Source organism: Canis lupus, chromosome 21, assembly GCF_003254725.2.
Source record: "Canis lupus dingo isolate Sandy chromosome 21, ASM325472v2, whole genome shotgun sequence".
Classification (NCBI taxonomy): domain Eukaryota; kingdom Metazoa; phylum Chordata; class Mammalia; order Carnivora; family Canidae; genus Canis; species Canis lupus.
This window is the reverse complement of record NC_064263.1, coordinates 5,858,319-5,880,546: the sequence shown is the minus strand read 5'-3', so window position 1 is coordinate 5,880,546 and position 22,228 is coordinate 5,858,319. Positions and strand designations below refer to the sequence as shown.

Genomic DNA, 22,228 nt, shown 5'->3' with positions numbered 1-22,228 from the left:
TGTTAGCTTCTGCTGTTATACAGTCCTATGTCTATTAGCCCAAAACTTCTGGCCCCCTGTTGATCTAAGCTCCTTGGAAGATATATGTGTAGCTGGATTTTTCAGTCAAGGACCAATTTATAACAAAGGATAGGTGAACAAGATATCATTTTATTTAACTCTGATCCAAAAGATGAATGATAGTTTCTCCACTTGTCTGGTTCATTCTACAGAGTTCAAGTCACTGGAACTGCTCGGCTCTCTTCAATTGCTTAGAACCCTCTAGGAGCTGGGAGAAGTTACTGATGAGGATATGACACCTGCTACTTCTTGGGGCTGGTGGAGGGGAAAGAAGGCAGTGGGAATACTTAGTGAGCATCTACGATGGTCCAACCCACTCTGCCAGATAGTTTATATTTATTCTCTCACTAAATCCTCATACCATCCCTTTGAGGTATGTGTACTTTGACACTGTTTTATATAAAAGCAAATAGAGAGTCAGGAAGAGTACGTGCGTGTCCCATTATCCCACAAGTAGGAAGAGGCAGATCCGGTATTTGAGCTCCAGAGCCCCTACACCCTCTTTTCCCTGGTTCACCCAGTTGATTTTACTACTTCTTCCCAATCATCTCTGTTCGACTTCTGGTCATCCAATTCTAAAACCTGCTGCCTCCTCCTCTGCTCTTATCCTTGTGCCTAATTGCCAAGTCCTGGCATTTCTTCTTTCACTTTATTTTTTGTATCCAACCTATCCTTTCTGGCACCATGTTGGTTCAGGCTATTGTCTTAAAATAACTGCAGTGATGGCTTATACAGTCTCCCTTTCTTCAGACTGAAGCATCATCTTCCTAAATTTGTGTTCTGAACTTACTATCCTCCACCCCTGCCCCTTTGGCGCTCTTTCTTGCCAATGGCATACAATCCCAAATCCTTAGTTTGACATTTCAGGTCTCCCACCACCTTTTCCCAAATCTCGTAAGTTTTTTCAACATGAAACTTCCACTCCATGCAAACTGGTCTACCCGGTATCTCCAGAGCACACCTAGAGCATTTCTGTCTCATGGCCTCTGATATGCCATCCTCTCTTCTAGGATACCTTTCTCTGTCCTCTCCTTCCAGAAGTCACCCCCCAGTCATCAGCAGGAAGCCTCTCTGTATGTAAATATCTGCATTAGGCAAAGACTACTGATAAGATGGGCCACCTTTTCCCAGCTAAGGATACTTCCTCTGGGACATTTTAAGTGTCTGAAGGTGAGGACTTGAATTTTTCCCTTACTGTTTTCCTCCAACTGTGCCAATCAAAAAAAAACCCAGGTGAGTACACAATCAAAATAAATTAGCTACTTATGAGAACCAACAAGTAGTAATTGCAAAGACAATGTCACCATACAACCTTCCAGTTAATGCTGGAGGCTGGCGTCAGTAGAAAATGACAGTCCTCTTCTCCACCTTGAAGCCAAAAGTGGCTCCCTGACTTGGTACAGTAACACTTAAGCAGTCTCCCTCCTTCCAGCCTCTACCCCTCAAGCTGTTCCAATGTGACTGAATAACTTCTGAATATGCCAGCCTTGACTTTCCTGATCTTTGCTTCTGCTGTTCCTCTCATCCTCTTTGCTGATTGTTCTTGTTTACTGTTTTTCTTCTACTCCTCTTGTGCCTTCTCAAGGGCTACTTTGGGGCAAAAGACAAGAGCCAGCATGATCTGATCTTTGAGAAATCACATTCCAGGTCCTTTTAATCAGGAAAGCTGTCCTGACATATCTCAAAGAGTTGGTGTAGTTCCCAGACTCCAACATTGTTGGGTGAGGAGTGTCTGCTTCACAGACTCAGAGGACTGACAGAGTGTTTGGTTTTAAGCATGCTCCTCTCCTTTCTGACTCTATCAGCATGCAAAGATCTGTGGCTTCTCACAAACATTTCTCATAATGAGACAATGCATGAAGATCTAGGGCAGGGAGGATGCGGCCAAATGTTGTGGGTTGTATTTAAATATCTATTAATTTTGTTTTCTGGTTCCCAGACCTATTTCTTTCTTCAGCTTCAGCTCTAAGCCTGGGCTAATTCTTTCCAGGATATGACTATTTATCATTATAATTCATCAGGTGCTCTGCAAAGCCTGTGCAAATAAATATATAAACATGGGCAGGGCCCATCACTGTAACATCAATTCACATTTGAAAAGAATGCCCCACATTACAAATTACTTTCATGCATGTTTTTACACCCAATTCTTGCATCAGCTCTGTGTGGTAGGATTTACTAGACTTAGTTGACAGATTTGGAACTCAGCAGTAATGCTTCCTATGCACCAGGGACTACAAGGTGCTTTTATATTTCATATCACTAAATCCTCACAACCCCCTTAAGAAGTAAGGATTGATATCCACATATGTGTATGCATCACTGGAGAAAGTGTAATCAACTGTTGAGTGTTTCTCATGTCTCATGTGAAACACCATGCTAGGTGTGTTATTGAGATTTTCCCATTTGCTCCTACTTGGCTTTCACTCTATTTCTATGTTAGAGATGACATAATAGCCACTGAGATGTTTGATAACTTGTTTAAGGTTACTCAGCTACAAGTAACATAGTTGGGATTTCTAGGTCTATGGACATCAAAGCTCAGCCTTTTCCACTACTCCACTGATGGCATATGCTGAGGTCACCCACTTGGCAGATAGGGGATGTAGGATTTGAACCCACAATTTTGGATTCCAAAACTATGCCAGCTCTTCTCCACTGTACTACTGCTTCCAAGTCAAGTGGGATGACAGTGACATTGATTCACATACACTGTGCTGCTGGCAGGTATGAGTGGGTAATGCAACTTTCACAGGTCCAAGAAGAATTGAGAAAAATGAAAACAATATGGTGAGCTTTTCAAGAAATTAAATTTATCTGATGTGAAAGATTTATCTTTACTCTGCGATTAGTCCTTTAACATTTTAGGTGTTAAGTGTACCTTCTTTTGTGAAATGCTAATAATGTAAGGTAAGAGGAGTTTTCTTGGCCTTTAAAGAAAACTGAACTCAGGGCACCTGGGTGGTGCAGTCAGTTGGGCATCTGACTCTTGGTTTTGGCTCCGGTCATGATCCCCTGGTCTTGAGATTGAGCCCCATATCAGGCTCCACACTGAACACAAGGTCCACTTCATGTTTTCTTTCCCTCTCCCTCCCTCTCTGCTCCTGAGAGGCCTCAATCTGAAATAGTCAACAGGCATAGTAAAAAAATGCAAAATAAAACAAAACAAAAAATGTCTGTTCTTTTTGGCCAAAGGACCAGGAAAGGGGAAGTTCATCAGGGAGATGTAGCAGTGAGATCCATATTCAGTGATGGTAGGGATAGGGTTTGGGGACTCCTTCATGACCCACACCAGGCACAGCTCTGCCTGCACCAGTAGGCCTGGAGTGCCCTAGCCTTCCTAGTAGCAGAGAGCCATTCAGATCTAATGGCTCCTGGTGGCTCCTGGCCCACTACCCAGTGATAGAAAATCTAGATAAGTGCTTCCGTCCCCTGCAGGCACCAGCAGAGCACCTGTACTATGAGGCTAGAGAATGAGCCAGAGAAAATGTTCTCCATTCCATAGGTCTAGTATCCCCTACCCTCTATCCAGTGCCATCAGGTGGTCTAGGAAAGCACTTGTTGGTCTACAGGTGGCATCAGCAGGAATTCAGTGGAAGCTCAAGCTGAGTCGGGGAACGAAGTGGTCCAGGATAGCAATGCAAAAGCTCAGAAAACTAAATTGTCATTAGAACTATAGTTTACAAAAGTAAGACATAGCCTAATGCTAAATACAAACAAAGTGACTACCTACTAAAATGGAATACTGAAATAGAATCTAGAATCCCCTAATACAATATCTGAAATGTCCAGACTACAACTACTTTGTATACGACTGAAACTTGTTTGTCATGCCAAAAAATAGGAAAATCATAGCCTGAAAAAGAAAAGATGATCAACTAATGTCAACACAGAGATGAATCAGATGCTGCAACTATCAGACAAAGATTTTAAAGCAGTCAACATTAAAGTACCCCAAAAAGTAATTACAAATTCTCTTGGAAAAAAAGAAAATAGAAAGCTTCAGTAAAGAAATAGAAGTTATATTTTTTAAAAAGAAATAGAAGTTATAAAAATATCAAATGGAAATTATAGAATGAAAATAACCAAAATAAAAAACTCACTTGATGAACTTAATAGTAGTGTGGAGAAGACAAAATCTGTGAATTTGAGAAGAAATCAATGGAATTTGGATAACAGATAGAATAACAGTTTGAATAACAGATAGAAAATAGACTAAAGGGGAGGTGGGTGGGGGGTGGGGGTGACTGGGTGACGGGCACTGAAGGGGGCACTTGATGGGATGAACACTGGGTGTTATCTATATGTTGGCAAATTGAATACCAATAAAAAATAAAGTTATAAAAAAATAGACTAAGATAAATAACAGAGCCTTAGGGTGCTATGGGACAAAAAACTATCTAACATTCATTTCATCAGCGTCTCAGAATGAGAGAGCAAAAATATGGGCTGAAAAAGTATTCAGAGAAATAATGGCTGAAAACTTCTCAAATTTGAAAAAAAAAAAGGGCATAAGTTATAGACTTAAGAAACTGAGAGATCCCCAAATAAAATAAACCCAAAGAACTCCAAGGCACATGATAAAAGTTTTGAAAACTAAAGACAAAGAAAAATCATAAAAGAACCCAAGAGTGATCTGTTATCTACACAAGAATGCCAAGCTGAATGATAGGGGATTTCTCATTCAAAAAAGGCAACACAACTTTTTTCAATTACTGAAAGAAAAGAACTGCCAATTGCAAACTCTATCTGGTGAAACTATCCTTTAGGCATGAAAGGGAAATAAAGGCAATATCAGACAAAGAGAAACAAAGAGAATTCATCACTAGCAGCTCTTCACTTAAAAAATGACAGAAGGAAGTTCTTCTAACAGAAAGGAAATGATAACAGAAGAAGGGTTGGAACTTTAGAAAGGAAAAAAGAACAGATGGGAAAAGTAGGGGTAAATATTAATCCTCCTTGTGAGTTTCTTAAATTATATTTGATGGTTGAAACAAAAGTTATAACAGCATCTCTTGTGTTCAATATATGTTGAGGAAATAGTTGAGAATGTGAGTTTAAAATGTGAGGAGGGGGGGATCCCTGGGTAGCTCAGCAGTTTAGCACCTGCCTTTGGCCCAGGGCGTGATCCTGGAGTCCCAGGATCAAGTCCCACATCAGGCTCCCTGCATGGAGCCTGCTTCTCCCTCTGTCTGTGTCTCTGCTTCTCTCTCTCTCTGTATCTCTCATGAATAAATAAATAAATATCTCTAAAAAAAATGTGAGGAGGGTAGAGACCTATGTAGAAGTCAAGTTTCAATATTTTATTGGAAATAGTAAAACATAAATACTAATAAACGGTGGTAAGTTATATGTGTATGCAGTAATACCTAAAATAACCACTAAGAAAAATTATTTGAAGCAATGTAGTAAAAAATAATATAAATAAAACACTATAGAATCCTTATAAATGTACAAGTAACCTATAGGAAGGCAAGAAAAGGGAGTGAAAAGGAAGGGACCCAGAAAATGAATGCTAAAATGGCAGATTTAAACCCCAACACATCAATAGTCAAATAATTGTTTTAAATGTAAATAATCACACTACATCAATTAAAATGCAAATATTGGCAGAGAAAATTTTTAAAAAAATATAATGTAACTATATGCTATTTACAAAGAATTTGCTTCAGATGTAATAGCATAAGCTGGTTGAAAGTAAAAGAAGAGAAAAAGATGCATCATGATAACATTAATAAAAAATCAGGAGGGCCATATCATATTAAGTAGACTTCAGAGCAAAGAAAATTGTTAGTAACCAAAAGCGACATGAAATAATGGTGAAGGGTGAATTGCTATAATAATAATAAATTGATATAATAATTGTAAATGTGTATGTACCAAATAACAGAGCTTCAAAATACATGAAACAAAAATTAATACAACTAAAAAGCAAATCCATAATTACAGTCAACACTCTATTCTTACAACTAATAGCACAATTAATAAAGATATAGAAGAACTGAACACTATCAACCAATAGGATCTAGTTGGCATTTATAGAACACTACATCAAAAAATACACATTCTTTTCAAGTGGCTATGGAACATTCACTGAGATAGACCACATTCTGGATCATAAAACAAAACTGATAACTTCAAACTGAAACCATATAGAATTTCTTCTGCCACTATAATGGAATTAAACTAGAAATCAACAACAAAGAAAACAGGAAAATCTTCAAACACTTGGAATGTCACAACATACTTCTAAACAATCTGTGGGTCAAAGAGAAAATTCCAAAGAAAATAAAAGCATACAGCTGAATGAAAATGAAAATGCAACATATCAGAATTGTGGGATGCAGCTAAAGCAGCGATGAGAGGGACATTTATAGCATTAAAATGCAAAACATGAAATGTGTCAATCAATAATCAAAATTCCTACTTTATAAAACTAAAAAAGAAGAGCAAAATAAATTCAAAGCAAGCAGAAGGAAAAAACTGTTTTAAATAAAGAGCAAAATCAACAAAACAAAAACTAGAAAAAATCATTGAAAACAAAATTTGGTTCTTCAAAAATACCAATAAAACTAACAAATGGATAAACTTCTAAAAAGAGAGAGAACATCAATTATTATTTTCAGAAATGAAACAGGAGTTATCACTACATATCTTATAGCCACTGAGTTCAAAGAAATTCTATGAACAAATTTGTGCTCATAAGTTCAACAACTCAACAACCTAGACGAAATGATCAATTCACTAGTAACCACAAATTTGTAAAATGCAATCAAGTTGAAATACATTGCCTGATAAGTCTTATAAGGAGACTAATTGATTGAATTCAATTCAAGAGATTGAAAGAGATTCAAGAGATTGAATTTTTAACTAAAATCTCCATGAAAAACAAATTCTCAGACCAGATGGCATCACTGGAGAATTTGGCTAAACATTTATAAGAGGAGTTAACCCCATTTTTAATAACTTTTTCTAGAAAACAGGAGTAAGGCATATTTTTCAACCAATTTTACGAGACCAGTATTACCTTGATACCATGGTCAAAGACAGCATAAATAACATAAACCATATAGCAGTATCTCTCTGGACTTGAATGCAAAGTTCCACAAGAAAATATTAGCAAATTGAATCTAACAATGCATAAAAAGAATTATACACACTGACTAAATGAAATGTATTCCAGGCATGTGAGATTGGTTTAGCATTAGAAAATCAATCAGTAGAATCAACCATATTAATAGGTTAAAGAAGAAGGATCATATGATTATATAAATGTCAATTTACATAGGAGTAGCATTTGGCAAAATCCAATATCCATTCATGATAAAAACTCTGAACAAGTTATGAACAGAGAGAACTACCTCAACTTAAGGAAAAACACCTACAAAAACATCAAGAGTTAGCATCATACATAATGGTGAAAGGCTGAAAGCTTTCTCTCTAAGATCAGGAATAAAGAAATGTTGCCTCTCATCCCTGTTATTCAGCATAATAATGGAAGTTCTAGCCAGAGCAGTAAGGCAATATACATACATGCATTTAAAAAATAAAGAAAAATTTAAAAAGGAAAGAAAGAAAGGGCATTCAGATTGGAAAAAAAGAAATAAAACTGTCCTTATTTACAAATGACACAAGAAAATTACAAATGACTATGTAAAAAAAAAAAAAAATCCTAGGAACCCTGGAACTAATAAGTGAGCTCAGCAAGGTCATAGGATACAAGATCAGCAAGCAAAAATCCATTACATTTCTATGTACTAATAATGGACAAGATGAAATTTATATTAAAAAACAATACCATTTACAATTTCTCCAAAGAAAATTAAATACTTTAGGTAAAAATGTAAAACTTGTATAGGATCTGTATGCTGAGAATTACAAAATGCTGATTAAAGACATCAAAGACCTAAAAAAATTGAAAGGATATTGATGAATTGGAAGACTCAACATGGTAAAAATGTCAATTTTTTGAGTCTTAAAATTGACAGAGATGTAGAGATGAAGATGGACACTATATCATACTTAAAGGGTCTATCCAACAAGAGGACCTAACAGTCATGAATATTTATGCCCCTAATGTGGGTGCTGCCAAGTGTATCAATTAATAACCAAAGACATACTTAGATAATAATACACTTATACTGGAAGACTTCAACATGGCACTTTCTGCAATTGACAGATATTCTAAGCACAACATCTCCAAAGAAACAAGAGCTTTAAATGATACCCTGGACCAGATGGATTTCACAGATATTAACAGAACTTTACATCCAAATGCAACTGAATACACATTCTTCTCAAGTGCACATGGAACTTTCTCCAGAATAGACCACATACTGGGTCACAAATCAGGTCTTAGCTAATACCAAAAGATTGGAATTTTCCCCTGCATATTTTCAGACCATAATGCTTTGAAACTAGAACTCAATCACAAGAAGAAATTTGGAAGAAATTCAAACATGTGGAGGTTAAACACCATCCTACTAAAAGATGAAAGGGTCAACCCGGAAATTAGAGAAGAATTTAAAAGATTCATGCACACTAATGAGAATGAAGATATAACCGTTCAAAATTTTGGGATACAGCGATACAGCAAAAGCAGTCCTGAGAGGGAAATACATTGCAATACAAGCATCCCTCAAAAAACTGGAAAAAACTCAAATACACAAGCTAACCTTGCACCTAAAGGAACTGGAGAAAGAACAGCAAATAAAACCTATACCCAGCAGAAGAAGAGAGTTAATAAAGATTCGAGCAGAACTCAATGAAATAGAGACCAGAAGAACTGTAGAACAGATCAACAAAACCAGGAGTTGGTTCTTTGAAAGAATTAATAAGATAGATAAACCATTAGCCAGCCTTATTAAAAACAAAAGAGAAAAGACTCTAATTAATAAAATCACGAATGAAAAAGGAGAGATCACCACCAATACCAAGGAAATACATATGATTTTAAAAACATATTATGAGCAGCTATAAGCCAATAAGTTAGGCAATCTAGAAGAAATGGACATATTTCTGGAAAACCACAAACTACCAAAACTGGAAAAGGAAGAAACGGAAAACCTGAACAGGCCAATAACCAGGGAGGAAATTGAAGCAGTCATCAAAAATCTCCCAAGACACAAAGTCCAGGGCCAGATGGCTTTCCAGGGGAATTCTATTAAATGTTTAAAGAAGAAACAATAGCTATTCTATTAAAGCTGTTTGGAAAGATAGAAAGAGATGGAATACTTCCAAACTCGTTCTATGAGGCCAGCATCACCCTAATTCCAAAACCAAAGACCCCACCAAAAAGGAGAATTATAGACCAATATCCCTGATGAACATGGATGCAAAAATTTTCAACAAGATACTAGCCAATAGGGGATCCCTGGGTGGCGCAGCGGTTTGGCGCCTGCCTTTGGCCCAGGGCGCGATCCTGGAGACCCGGGATCGAGTCCCACGTCGGGCTCCCGGTGCATGGAGCCTGCTTCTCCCTCTGCCTGTGTCTCTGCCCCTCTCTCTCTCTCTCTCTCTGTGACTATCATAAATAAATAAAAATTTAAAAAAAATCTTAAAAAAAAAAAGATACTAGCTAATAGGATCCAACAGTACATTAAGAAGATTATTCACCATGACCAAGTGGGATTTATCCCCAGGATGCAAGACTGGTTCAACACTCGTAAAGCAATCAACGTGATAGATCATATCAATAAGAGAAAAAACAAGAACCATATGATCCTTTCAATAGATGCAGAGAAAGCATTTGACAAAGTACAGCATCCATTCCTGATCAAAACTCTTCAGAGTGTAGGGATAGAGGGAACATTCCTCAGCATCTTAAAACCATCTACGAAAAGCCCACAGCAAATATCATCCTCAATGGGGAAGCACTGGGAGCCTTTCCCCTAAGATCAGGGACATGACAGGGATGTCCACTCTCACCACTGCTATTCAACATAGTACTAGAAGTCCTAGCCTCAGCAATCAGGCAACAAAAAGAAATAAAAGGCATTCAAATTGGCAAAGAAGAAGTCAAACTCTCCCTCTTCGCTGATGACATGATACTGTACATAGAAAACCCAAAAGACTCCAAGATTGCTAGAACTCATATAGCAATTCGGCAGTGTGGCAGAATACAAAATCAATGCCCAGAAATCAGTGGCATTTCTATACACCAACAATGAGACTGAAGAAAGAGAATTTAAGGAGTCAATCCCATTTACAAATGCACCCAAAAGCATAAGATACCTCAGAATAAACCTAAACAAAGAGCTAAAGGATCTATACGCTAAAAATTACAGAACACTTCTGAAAGAAATAGAGGAAGACACAAAGAGATGGAAAAATATTCCATGCTCATGGATTGGAAGAATTAATATTGTGAAAATGTCAATGCTACTCAGGGCAATTTGCACATTTAATGCAATCCCTATCAAAATACCATGGACTTTCTTCAGAGAGTTGGAATAAATCATCTTAAGATTTGTGTGGAATCAGAAAAGATCCCGAATAGCCAGGGGAATTTTAAAAAAGAAAACCATAGCTGGGGGCATCACAATGCCAGATTTCAGGTTGTACTACAAAGCTGTGATCATCAAGACAGTGTGGTACTGGCACAAAAACAGACACATAGATCAATGAAACAGAATAGAGAATCCAGAAATGGGCCCTCAACTCTATGGTCAACTAATATTCGACAAAGCAGGAAAGACTATCCACTGGAAAAAGGACAGTCTCTTCAATAAATGATGCTGGGAAAATTGGACATCCACATGCAGAGGAATGAAACTAGACCATTCTCTTTCACCATACACAAAGATAAACTCACAATGGATGAAAGATCTTAATGTGAGATAAGATTCCATCAAAACCCTAGAGGAGAACACAGGCAACAGCCTTTTTGAACTTGGCCACAGTAACTTCTTGCAAGATACATCCATGAAGGCAAGGGAAACAAAAAATGAATTACTGGGACTTCATCAAGATAAAAAGCTTCTGCGCAGCAAAGGAAACAGTCAACAAAACTAAAAGACAACCTACAGAATGGGAGAAGATATTTGCAAATGACGTATCAGATAAAGGGCTAGTATCCAAGATCTATAAAGAACTTATTAAACTCAACAGCAAAGAAACAATCTAATCATGAAATGGGCAAAAGACATGAACGGAAATCTCACAGAGGAAGACATAGACATGGCCAACAAGCACATGAGAAAATGCTCCACATCACTTGCCATCAGGGAAATACAAATCAAAACCACAATGAGATCCCACCTCACCCCAGTCGAGAATGGGGAAAATTAACAAGACAGGAAACAACAAATGTTGGAGAAGATGTGAAGAAAGGAGAACCCTCTTGCATTGTTGGTGGGAATGTGAACTGGTGCAGCCACTCTGGAAAACTGTGTGGAGGCTCCTCAAAGAATTGAAAATAGACCTGCCCTACGACCCAGCTATTGCAGTGCTGGGGATTTACCCAAAGATACAGATGCACCAAAACTCCAGAACACCTGCACCCCAATGTTTATAGCAGCAATGTCCACAATAGCCAAACTGTGGAAGGAGCCTCGGTGTCCATCGAAAGATGAGTGGATAAAGAAGATGTGGTCTATGTATACAATGGAATATTCCTCAGCCATTAGAAACGACAAATACCCACCATTTGTTTTGACGTGGATAGAACTGGAGTGTATTATGCTGAGTGAAGTAAGTCAATCAGAGAAGGACAAACATTATATGGTCTTATTCATTTGGGGAATATAAAAAATAGTGAAAGGGAATAAAGGGGAAAGGAGAGAAAATGAGTGAGAAATATCAGAGAGGGGGACAGAACGGGAGGGACACCTAACTCTGGGAAAGGAACAAGGGGTGATGGAAAGGGAGGTAGGTGGGGAGTTGGGGTGACTGGGTGACAGGCACTGAGGGGGGCACTTGACGGGATGAGCACTGGGTGATATGCTATATGTTGGCAAATTGAACTCCAATAAAACATTTTTTTTAATTTTAAAAAAAGTCAATTTTTCCTAAGTTGATTTATAGGTTTAATGTAATTCCTATAAAAATTACAACAAAAATTTTGTAGATACAGACATACTTAATTCTAAAATTCACGTGGAAAGGCACACACCCTGGAATAGCTAAAATAATCTTGGAAAAGAATATATAGAGAGAAATCACCCTACCTGATATTAAGACTTCATGTAGAGCTATATAATCAGAACCGTAGGGTATTGATGGGTGGATAAACACACAGATCAATGGAACAGAATAGAGAATCTAGAATGATACACAAATTTTAACTGGTTTTTGACAAGGTGCAAAAGAAATTCAATGGAGGAAAGATAGACTTTCTACAAATGGTGCTAGAGTGATGGACATCCACAGGGGAAAAATGAACTTTGATCTAAATCTCACACCTTACTAAAAAAATTAATTCAAAGTGGATCACAGACAGTGTAAAAAGTACTATAATTTTCAAGACGTTGTCATCAAAAGAAAATGAAGAGTATACAGACTCTCTATTGTATCTTACAATTGCATGTGAATCTACAATTATCTCAAAGTAGAAAGTCTAATTAAAATAATAAAATGTTGACAATATTTTTAGTCCTCCAAATCGTCTTTTACCCTTTATTGATCCACAAAAATCCTAGAATTCAGAAGTCTTAAAATTTCTAGCCCGGAGTGTATAAAGTAATGAGGTGATCTTGGTAAAAGAGGCCTGCTTTAAAGTACAGTGGATATCTTTTGTCCATCTGCTGTCCTGGCTCCTCAGCTCCCATTATCTTTCTGGTGATCTCACAATAGAAGGACCTAGCAAGAGTGTGGATGAGTCAACTTAATCCCCACGCTTTCAGGACATACAGATTGAAGACCTTACTTTATGATCTTACTAAGTGCCATGTACATCACATGTACCATCTTACTTTAGCTTCAAAATAACCCAGTTATTTAGGTAGGGAGTGACAGAGCTGAGATTGTAGCTGGATCTGTCTGATTTTAGAGCCTGCCTTCTTTCCTACTACATGCTACCTCTCCGGTACATGTGCCTGACTCCTCTGTACAACGTTTGAAATGAAATCCACCCAAAGAAGACAATGTCTAACTGTTGTACTCATATTGCAGTGGGAGCAGTTCTCTCTACATGTTACTATCCCAGAACCATAACCCCAAGAACATCAAGGTCCTACCACGTTTTAGCATTTCGACATCATTCCATCTGCTTGTATGGGAGAAGCAAGCATCTTCTGCAGCTACTGACTTCATTCCTGGCTTCACAGTGGTTGGTTTTTGTTTTTAACTCTTTTATCAAGGTATAACTTATATCCTTTTAGTTATATCCAAGGTATAACTAAAATCCACCCATGGTGAGTCTATAATTCAATGATTTTCATACATTTGTAGAGTTGTGCAGTTATCATCAGTTTTAGAATATACTCATCATCTCCCAAAATTCCTATTGTGTCTTTTTATAGTTAGTCCTTGCTCCCACCTCCTGTCTTAGGCAACTACTAATATGCGTTCTGTCTATAAATTTGCCTCTTTTCAAATTTCACATAAGTGGAATCACACAACATAGTCTTTTGCTTCCATTTTTTTAACACTATGTTTTTGAGGTTCATCCATGTTGTACTATGTATTAGTAGTTGCTCCTTTTAATTAAAAAATAGTATTCCATTGCATGAATATGCCATATTTTGTTTATCCATTCACCAGTTGATGGAGATTTTTCACTATAACGAATAGTTCTGCCATGAAAATTCACAGGCATACTTTTGTGTGGACATATGTTTTAATGTCTCTTGGATAGATTCATAGGAGCAAAACTGATGAATATTATTGTAAGTATATATTTAACATTTTAAGAAATCACCAAACTGCTTTTCAGAATCTGTACCTCTATTTTTTCAAAAATAAATATTTCAATACAGAAAGATAAAATTTCTCTCCTATCTTACAGATTAGGTAATGTTAAGTAACATTAACTTTAAATAAAATATACACATACTATAAAGCAAATAGTTCAAAAAGGCTTAAAAAAACTTTTTATCCCTATCATCTCCCTAAGATAATGGCTCTTAGCAATTTATTGTTCATCTACCAGAAACATTTTATGTATATGTTATTATATATATGTACATATATATATATATATATATATATAATTTAAATTCAATTTACCAACACATAGTATAACACCCAGTGCTCATCTCATCATGTTCATTATATTTTTAGATATGGGTCTAACTACCCAAAGGAAACCCGTAATACACATTGCTTTGCATTTTTTCAATTAATAATCTATTTTGGAGGTCTTTCCATAACAGTACTTTTGGTCCCAAGTATTTTTTAACAGCTTTATTAAGATATGATTAATATATAATAAACTGTACATAAAGTATACAATTTGATAAGTTTTAAAGTATGTATATACCCATGAGACTATCACTACCATCAAATTAATGAACTGAGTTCCAAATAAAGTTGCTATGAACAATTTGTGTACAAACCTTTCCATGGACATATGTCTTGGGCACGTATTGAGGAGAAGAATAGCTAGCATATATGGCAAGCATATGTTTAACTTTTTAAAAAATTGCCAAACTGCTTTCCGGAGTTGTGCTCCATTTTACATTTCCACTGGTGGCAGATGAGAGTTCCAGTTGCTCTACATTCTGTGTGTCTCCAGAAGTTTGATTGGGTTCTGTTTTATACTTTCGATGCCCTTAACGTTTTGAACATATGAAAGGCAATTATAACAACTTTCGAAGTTCTTGCCTGCTATTCTCACATCTGCATTAATTCTGGGCCTATTGCAATTAATTGATCTTTCTTATTATAGAGTATATTTTCTGTTGTCTTTGCAAGCCCAGTAGGTAATCTTTGATTAAATAGCAGACACTATAAGTTTTACCTTGAAGGGTGCTGCCTATTTTGTATTTTTTATAAAGATTTTTGAGCTTTGTTCTGGGACATAGCTGAACTACTTGGAGACCTTTGATCCATCTGGGTCTTGCTTTTAAGATTGGTAAGTGGGACCAGAATCATGTTTAGTCTGGGGCTAAAAACTCCGGACTACTGCAAGCCCCTTCGTGAATCCTCTACCCCATGTCCTGTGAGTTATGAATTTTCCCAGTCTAGTTGGTGGGAACGGGCACTCTTCCCAGCCCTGTGTGAGTGCTGTATATCTTCCAATCCTTTTGGATGGTTCTATACCCAGCCTTGAGTAGTTTCTTCACCTGCATGTGCTGATCAGAGCTCTGCTAAATATTTGAGGAAAAACTTCTGATGACTTCCAGGGTTTTCTCTCTGCATCACTCTCTCCTCTCTTGTTCCCTGTGCTATGAAATCTGTCTGCTGTGGTCTCCCCTGAGTCTCAGCTCCATCTTTGTCCCCAGAATCCAATATTAGGAGTGCACCACAATTGATTTAACCAGTTTCCTATTGTCAGATGTTTCAGTTGATTCTATTGTTATTCTCTTATGAACTACAGCCAAGATTATCCTCATGAACATATACCTACAGATTCCTGTAAATACTACTGTACCATAGGGTCACTCCTGACAGGCAGGTTATTAGCTGCCTGTTTAACTGTGATAGATAAAACCAAATCATCTTCCAGGAAGTTGCATCAACCTACACTTCATGGAAAGTATATGAAAATGACTTTTGGCCCACATCCTTGCCTGCAGGGGTTATTATCAAACTTAATTTTTGCCAATCTGATAGGTGAAAAAAATGGCATCTCATTGTTGTTTTAATTTGTATTTCTTTAGTCATGAATGAAGCTTAGCATCTCTTTACATGTTTGTTGGCTGGTTTCCCTATTTCCACCTAGGTAATGCTGTGGATAGACAACTCAGAGGCTCAGACCTCCTTTGTAATAACTTGCAGTTTTTCTCCAACTGATGGCTGATTTCCCTCAGCCACACACCTAGTGGATGTCCTAATTTCTAGGGATCCCTAGATCTTAAGTTCTGTGCCCTCACAGTGTCACTGTCCTTCTAAACTAATCTGTGCATCACTATCACTGTACGAATTACTGCAATGACCAGCCTCAGGTGTTACAAGGAAGCAAAATTTGCCTTTGGTTTTCTGAAGAGATAGGCCTCTCCAGTTTCTAGAAGTCAGCAGTGTCGCTGATCTCCAGCTTTCTGCATCAATAAAGGTCACGGTAGTGATGACCACAACTACTGCATTACTGAAAATCCAATTCAAGATTAAGACCTGTCCTGTCAAATCATTTAGAACTTTGGTAGTTTTCTGGCCCGGAGGCTGAAGAGATTGGCAAGAAAGGGCCTGGTGTCTTCATCCATCCTGGATACATGACAGTATGATTTCAGCCTCTATGAAATTTCTAGAGTCAGGATCTGCTTGACTTTGAATGCTATAGCTACACTCACTAGGATGGGAGGAGGTATGGAAGGAGGATGGAAGGAGGTCCAGGAAGCAAGGAAGGGAGGCTGGATGAGATGACTTTTTACATTCTTTCTGACTTAACATAAGAAAAATCTGCTATGTCATTAGCTCTCATAAGTACCACGGTCCCCACATCATCCTCTAGATCTGCAAAAAACTCACAGGATTAAAGAACTTCTACCATTTAGAATGCACCAGTTTGAGGCTATCCTTCCTCCTTAGGGTATATCTCAGCCATGACATCTTTCTTTTATTTTTTATTATTATTTTAAATATTTCAAGTTATTTTTAAAATTTTAGTTAACATATAGTTTAATATTAGTTTCAGGAGTAGAATTCAGTGATTCATCACTTATATACCCAGTGCTCATCACAGTTTAAGTGTCCTCCTTAATCCTCATCACCCATTTAGCCCGTCCCCCTGCCCACCTCCCCTCCAGCAACCTTCTGTTTCTTCTCTATAGTTTAGAGTTTCTTACAGTTTGCCTTGCCCTGTTTCTTTTAAACAAGCTTTCAGAGTAGATTCCTTTTCCAGCCCTAATTTATACCTTTCCAGGTTCTTTGGACTAACCACATATGTCCTTCCTACTTTTGTGACATACCTGGACGCTTACTTTTTACAAGGAGAAAAACATTCATTTCAGGGAAACCAGCCACAAACCTCAAATCCTGCTCAGCCATTTTCCTACAAGTCCACACAGCATTGCTTACATATCCCTATCAAAATGCGTTGACTCAAGGGTAATAACAGGAACCACCTGCCAGGCACTGTCCCAGTCCCTTTATGTGCATCTTTTACTTCCACATGACTCCTGTAAAGTAGGTATTAATACCTAATTTTTAAGGTGAGGGAGGAAAGCATAATTTAAATGAAGTCAGGGGGATCCCTGGGTGGCGCAGCGGTTTGGCGCCTGCCTTTGGCCCAGGGCGCGATCGAGTCCCACGGGATCGAGTCCCACGTCGGGCTCCCGGTGCATGGAGCCTGCTTCTCCCTCTGCCTGTGTCTCTGCCTCTCTCTCTCTCTCTCTCTCTCTGTGTGTGTGACTATCATAAATAAATAAAAATTTAAAAAAAATTAAATGAAGTCAGGGCAGCCCTGGTGGCTCAGCGGTTTAGCGTCGCCTTCAGCCCAGGGCGTGATCCTGGAGTTGCTGGATCGAGTCCCACGTGAGGCTCCCTGCATGGAGCCTGCTCCTCCCTCTGCCTGTGTCTCTGTCTCTCTTTCTCTCTCTCTCTCTCATAAATAAATAAATAAATAAATAAATAAATAAATAAATAAATAAAATCTTAAAAAAAATAAAATAAATGAAGTCAAAGTCATGTAGCTAGGAAATGGCAGGGCCAGGTCTGTTGGATAGACTGTTGTGTACATTATACTGTTTACTCTGTGCACAGCCTTGTGGGATGTAGAGAAACATGATTTTTTCCTGATTCCACGAAGGTTTAATTCTGCTGGGGACATGAGGCTGACTCCAAAGGAAAATTAAACAACACTGCAAGATTACATTGCTGGAGAGATTAGGCATGCAATGATTAGTGGCTGCTGGGTTCACAGGAGAGAGCAGAATGTCTTCCTATGGGATTTAAGCTGCTCTGCAAGGATGCATTTTGGGGAACTTGTTAGATATTTGGAGAGAATTACAAGCAGATGAGAGATGATTGAGGAGAGTGCTATGGGATACAACATACACTCTGTCTACATAACAAACACACACATGCACACACATATATTCAACCAAGTCACTTTGCATAGTGATGCTTCTCCTCACTGTTCAAAAAGAATGAGCCCATTTGCCTAATTCATTGCAATTTATTCATTCTTTCTAAGATACTCATAGGGCAGGCCCCAATTGATGGCAGTAGGCATCCTGAGTGAGAAACAAACTATGCTCAGTGTATTATTTGTGTGATGGGTCTGTAGGGCAGGACTGGAATGACATTCCAGTATTGGAGACAGGCTTTTCCTAGGGCCCTTTCCCCACCTACTTCTGCGCCACAGTAGTTTCTATGCTGGATCAAGGCTAGGAGTCTAGTCTTTTCTAATCACTACCTTTAGACAACACCTCCTCAAGGAGTTGTGAGAGCTTAGATGTGGATCATCATAGAATATTAATATTAATGGGGTCATTCTAAATCCTTACAGGTAGAAGTCTTCAGACTTCAAGTCATTCTAAAAGTATTTTCCCCTTTCCTTTACCCCACTGCTCCTACCTCTTGCCCCACAGCTGTCTAATCAATACACAGGATGGCATTAAGAGGGCATTGGGAATTCAGAATTTGAGTGTATTGGTTGGTGGCAAGATGATAAGCTTGATTCCTCCCAAGAAGCTGGATCTTCTCAACATTCCAGCAGCTTTGGCAGCACTCTCCTTCCTCCTTGCACCTCCTGCCTTGCCAGGCTCCTCTCCTTTACCACTTGAATCAGTAATGAAGCCCCTGCAGCCAGAAAGTCAAAATGTCTGAAAATTGTGGAGTCTATAGTGCTAGACAGATGGCAAGTTCAAAGCCTTCCTACCTGTTGAGGCCTGAGCCCAAGTTCTCAGTAGCTGATTCAGTCAGCAATGCTTAATGTTATTAATGGCAAACGTAGCAAGTAAAACAATAGCCTCCAGCTTAGAACACAGGCCTTGGCAAGCACGTGACAGAGAAGGTTTATAATATGCCCAAGGATGTGTTGAAAGCTCCATTAATTGCGTGACTTGCTAACGATTGGCACCTTCCTCATTAGTGATGATGTGGGTTAAGCAGAACTTGTGCTCCTTTTTACTGAGTTTAATCACTGAAGGTGTTCCAGCACATAACCCCTGGATCGCCTTTGCAGAGGGACTGTATCATTAAACACTGGGGTTTCAACTCCATTCAGAACCCTTTAATTAAATAAAAATTTCCTGAATACCTATGTGTATGCAACACTCTTTTGAACATACCAGATTATATAAGTCAGGGATTCAGTGTCCTAGTATTTTTCCTTCGGTTGAAGAAACAAGCCTAACACACTTGAAATAATTACAACCCAATTTATGTTATTTTGGAAGCTACTGGCTTTATGATTGCAATTTGCTACCTATTCACAAAACTGCTCTCATTTTCTATTTAATTTAACAAGAGTTCATTGCTTATCTATTTTGTGCTAAATACTGTGCAGTATACCATAATTTTATGAATGTAAGCTTAGAGTTAGAAAGACCTGATTTCAAAATCTGGTCCTGATATTTACTAGTTGCATGACTTTAAGAATATTCTAGTGTCTCAATTTCCCTACCTGAGAAAGGGGTAAAATAATCTTCACTTTTTAAAGTTTTGTGAAAATTATGTCTTAATGTATGAAAGGCATGTAGTACAGTGAGTGCTTAGTAGGCATTCAATAAATGATGCTATCATTAGCCTAGGCATTGTGAGGATTATAGAAATAAGCAAGACACAAGTCTTGTCCTCAAAGAGTTTATAACATAAATTATATACACACATATATTTTTTAAAATACTGAATCCTACTATTAATTATAAGCAAGAGTGCCAGAGCCAAATAAAGGTAACCTGGGATATTTTACCACTTAAATTTAAGTATGGTTCTCTATTTGCTTTGAAGGCTAGTAAGTTTTGTCTTCTGTTTTTTTTTTGTTTGTTTGTTCTGTTTTTTGTTTTTTGTGTTTTTTTTAGGAACGAGGTGGTGAACCTGCAGAAGCAAGGCTGAAATCAGAGAGCAAGGTAGGCCACAGGTGGGGACACTGAAAGTAGGGTCAATAGCTAAAGTGAGCAGGAACAAGTGCACTAGAGTGCCTAGGAACAAATGCACTCTGAAACTAGAGGGGCAATTAGGCCTTGGATAGATCACTACAGAGTAGCATCAACCCCAGAAACTGTTTCTGGGCACATTTGCAAAAGGGTTTTTTCTGTGTGGTCCTGGGCCTCTACCCAAGGCTACACCAATTACCAAGGCAGGAACTCCAATGTTCAACAGCTTTATCTTTACCATTGCTAGGCCTAACATATATGGAGACCACAAAAGAAGTTATGACTCAAACAAAATGGAATTAAAGTTCAGCTGAACTTTGGTCATTTTCTGTATTTTAGACTAGGAAAATACTGTATATTTTCAGAAATCTTAGTGAAACTGACTGGAACCAACTCAACTAACTTAAGTATTTCATTTAGTTGAGTATATACCTATACTTGAATAAAAAGCTTCAGAATTTGTCTGGCATGGATCATATGCCAGTCATTGAGCCAATTCTTCTAGCCAATGGGATGATAGGTGTCTGATGGGCCAGGTCTAAGTCAAGCACTTCCTCTTTGGCTCTTGCTGGATGGCCAAAAACAATAGCCATTTCACAGAATCAGTTCTGCTTGGCAATCTACATGTTCTCTTAGTCAAACACCTAGAGGGGAACCTGGCTTCTTGAGACCCTGCAAAGCCTCATTGAGGTTTCAAATTTAAGTGAGGCCACTGGACTTAAGGCTATTTTGTTGCAGGAACCCTGGAGAAGGCTGAAGGCTTGAGTAGCCCATCCAAATCTACTACAGGAGGATTTTGGTGGAATGTAATTTAATTGACGGCTTACTCTGGAAAGATTAGCTGTATTCCCTTGAGCCAAAAGCCAGATGTACCAGCATTAACACCAGACAGAAGAAAAATGTAAAAAGCCAAACATCTCCATACTTCTGCACAGACTAGTGAATCATGGGCAAGGTAAACTTCTAGAGATTTCTTGCAAGTCTGGGCTAGATCGGATATGCCTTTCAGCTCACCACCACCATACCAGATTAGTCCCCTCTCCCTAAAGTGTCCAAGCTACCCTATATATTGTCTGAAAGTCATAGCCTGAGTGTCTTCATTAAGGCTGACAAGAAAATATAATGTTTCTGGTATTGGCTTTGACACCAACAAACTGTGCAACAAAATGTTGAACCACCCTTCCACTTTGGAGAATCTCAATTTTCTCAACTATAAAACCAGGGGATCAGATGAAGCATGTAAAATCCCTTTGGGGTAAGTTGATAAAGTGTCTGGCACATTGGAGGTAACACAAATCCCTCAAGAATTGGCAAAAATAATTTTAATAAAAGGCTTTGAAATTCCGTAAGACATAGAATTGCCATTCCAACTGATTTTTATCTAGGTCCAAAGTGGCTAGATGACCCCAGCTGACATTTGGGTTACACATGTTAGGCACTCTACATAGAAAATTTGACAGCTATGCCTAGGTGGCCTAGCTTCTGTGCTGCTTAGGTGCGTGCTGTACCCAAAGAATGACTGCAGATTCCAGTCCAACCCAGATCCCATTAGGCCAGTTAGTCCTCTTCCTACTTCCAAGCCTTCTCTAAGTTGCCTAATGCGGTCAATTTTCCCTTTCTCTACTCCCACACAGGAACTTTAGATTCTAGAACAGTACTATTAATCTAATTCCAATTGTCTTTTTGCAGCTGCTTATGGTATACAAAGATGGAGTCTTAGGTAGGTAAGAAGGGAATTAGTGTAGTGTGATCACCCACCTAGGATTACACCTGGTACCATAGAGTAAGCTAATTCATGTAATTGATGCGACTGTTTTGTCATTGGTATTGCTGTCTATGAACGAGGAGTGCCTGCTGGCTGCATCACCAGGTTTAGTGCTGGAGCTTGGGCTGGAGCTACAATTTTCCTGCAGGACTTAGGCTCAAGTGGTGACTCTCCTTTGCATTTCCATATTCCCACACTCACTGACATTTGTCCAGGTCAACCAGTTCCCAGGCTGGACTCTTTCCACCACGGCTGGCTACATTCT

The 22,228-nt window shown here is 38.3% G+C and overlaps 1 protein-coding gene across 5 annotated transcripts in view; it reads left to right on the top strand.

The window, feature by feature from the left end:
- Positions 1-22,228, top strand: part of LOC112641985 (uncharacterized) — a 71,828-nt gene that overhangs the window by 9,188 nt on the left and 40,412 nt on the right. For 2 of the 5 annotated variants that reach the window (XR_007404557.1, XR_007404555.1), the window contains 3 exons: positions 13,171-13,327; positions 20,124-20,171; positions 20,937-21,153. The gene's annotated coding sequence lies outside the window, so the exon portion shown is untranslated. Of the gene's footprint in view, positions 1-212; positions 434-13,170; positions 13,328-20,123; positions 20,172-20,936; positions 21,154-22,228 lie in introns of all 5 variants that reach the window. The other 3 variants (XR_007404556.1, XR_007404559.1, XR_007404558.1) reach the window with 3 other exon arrangements.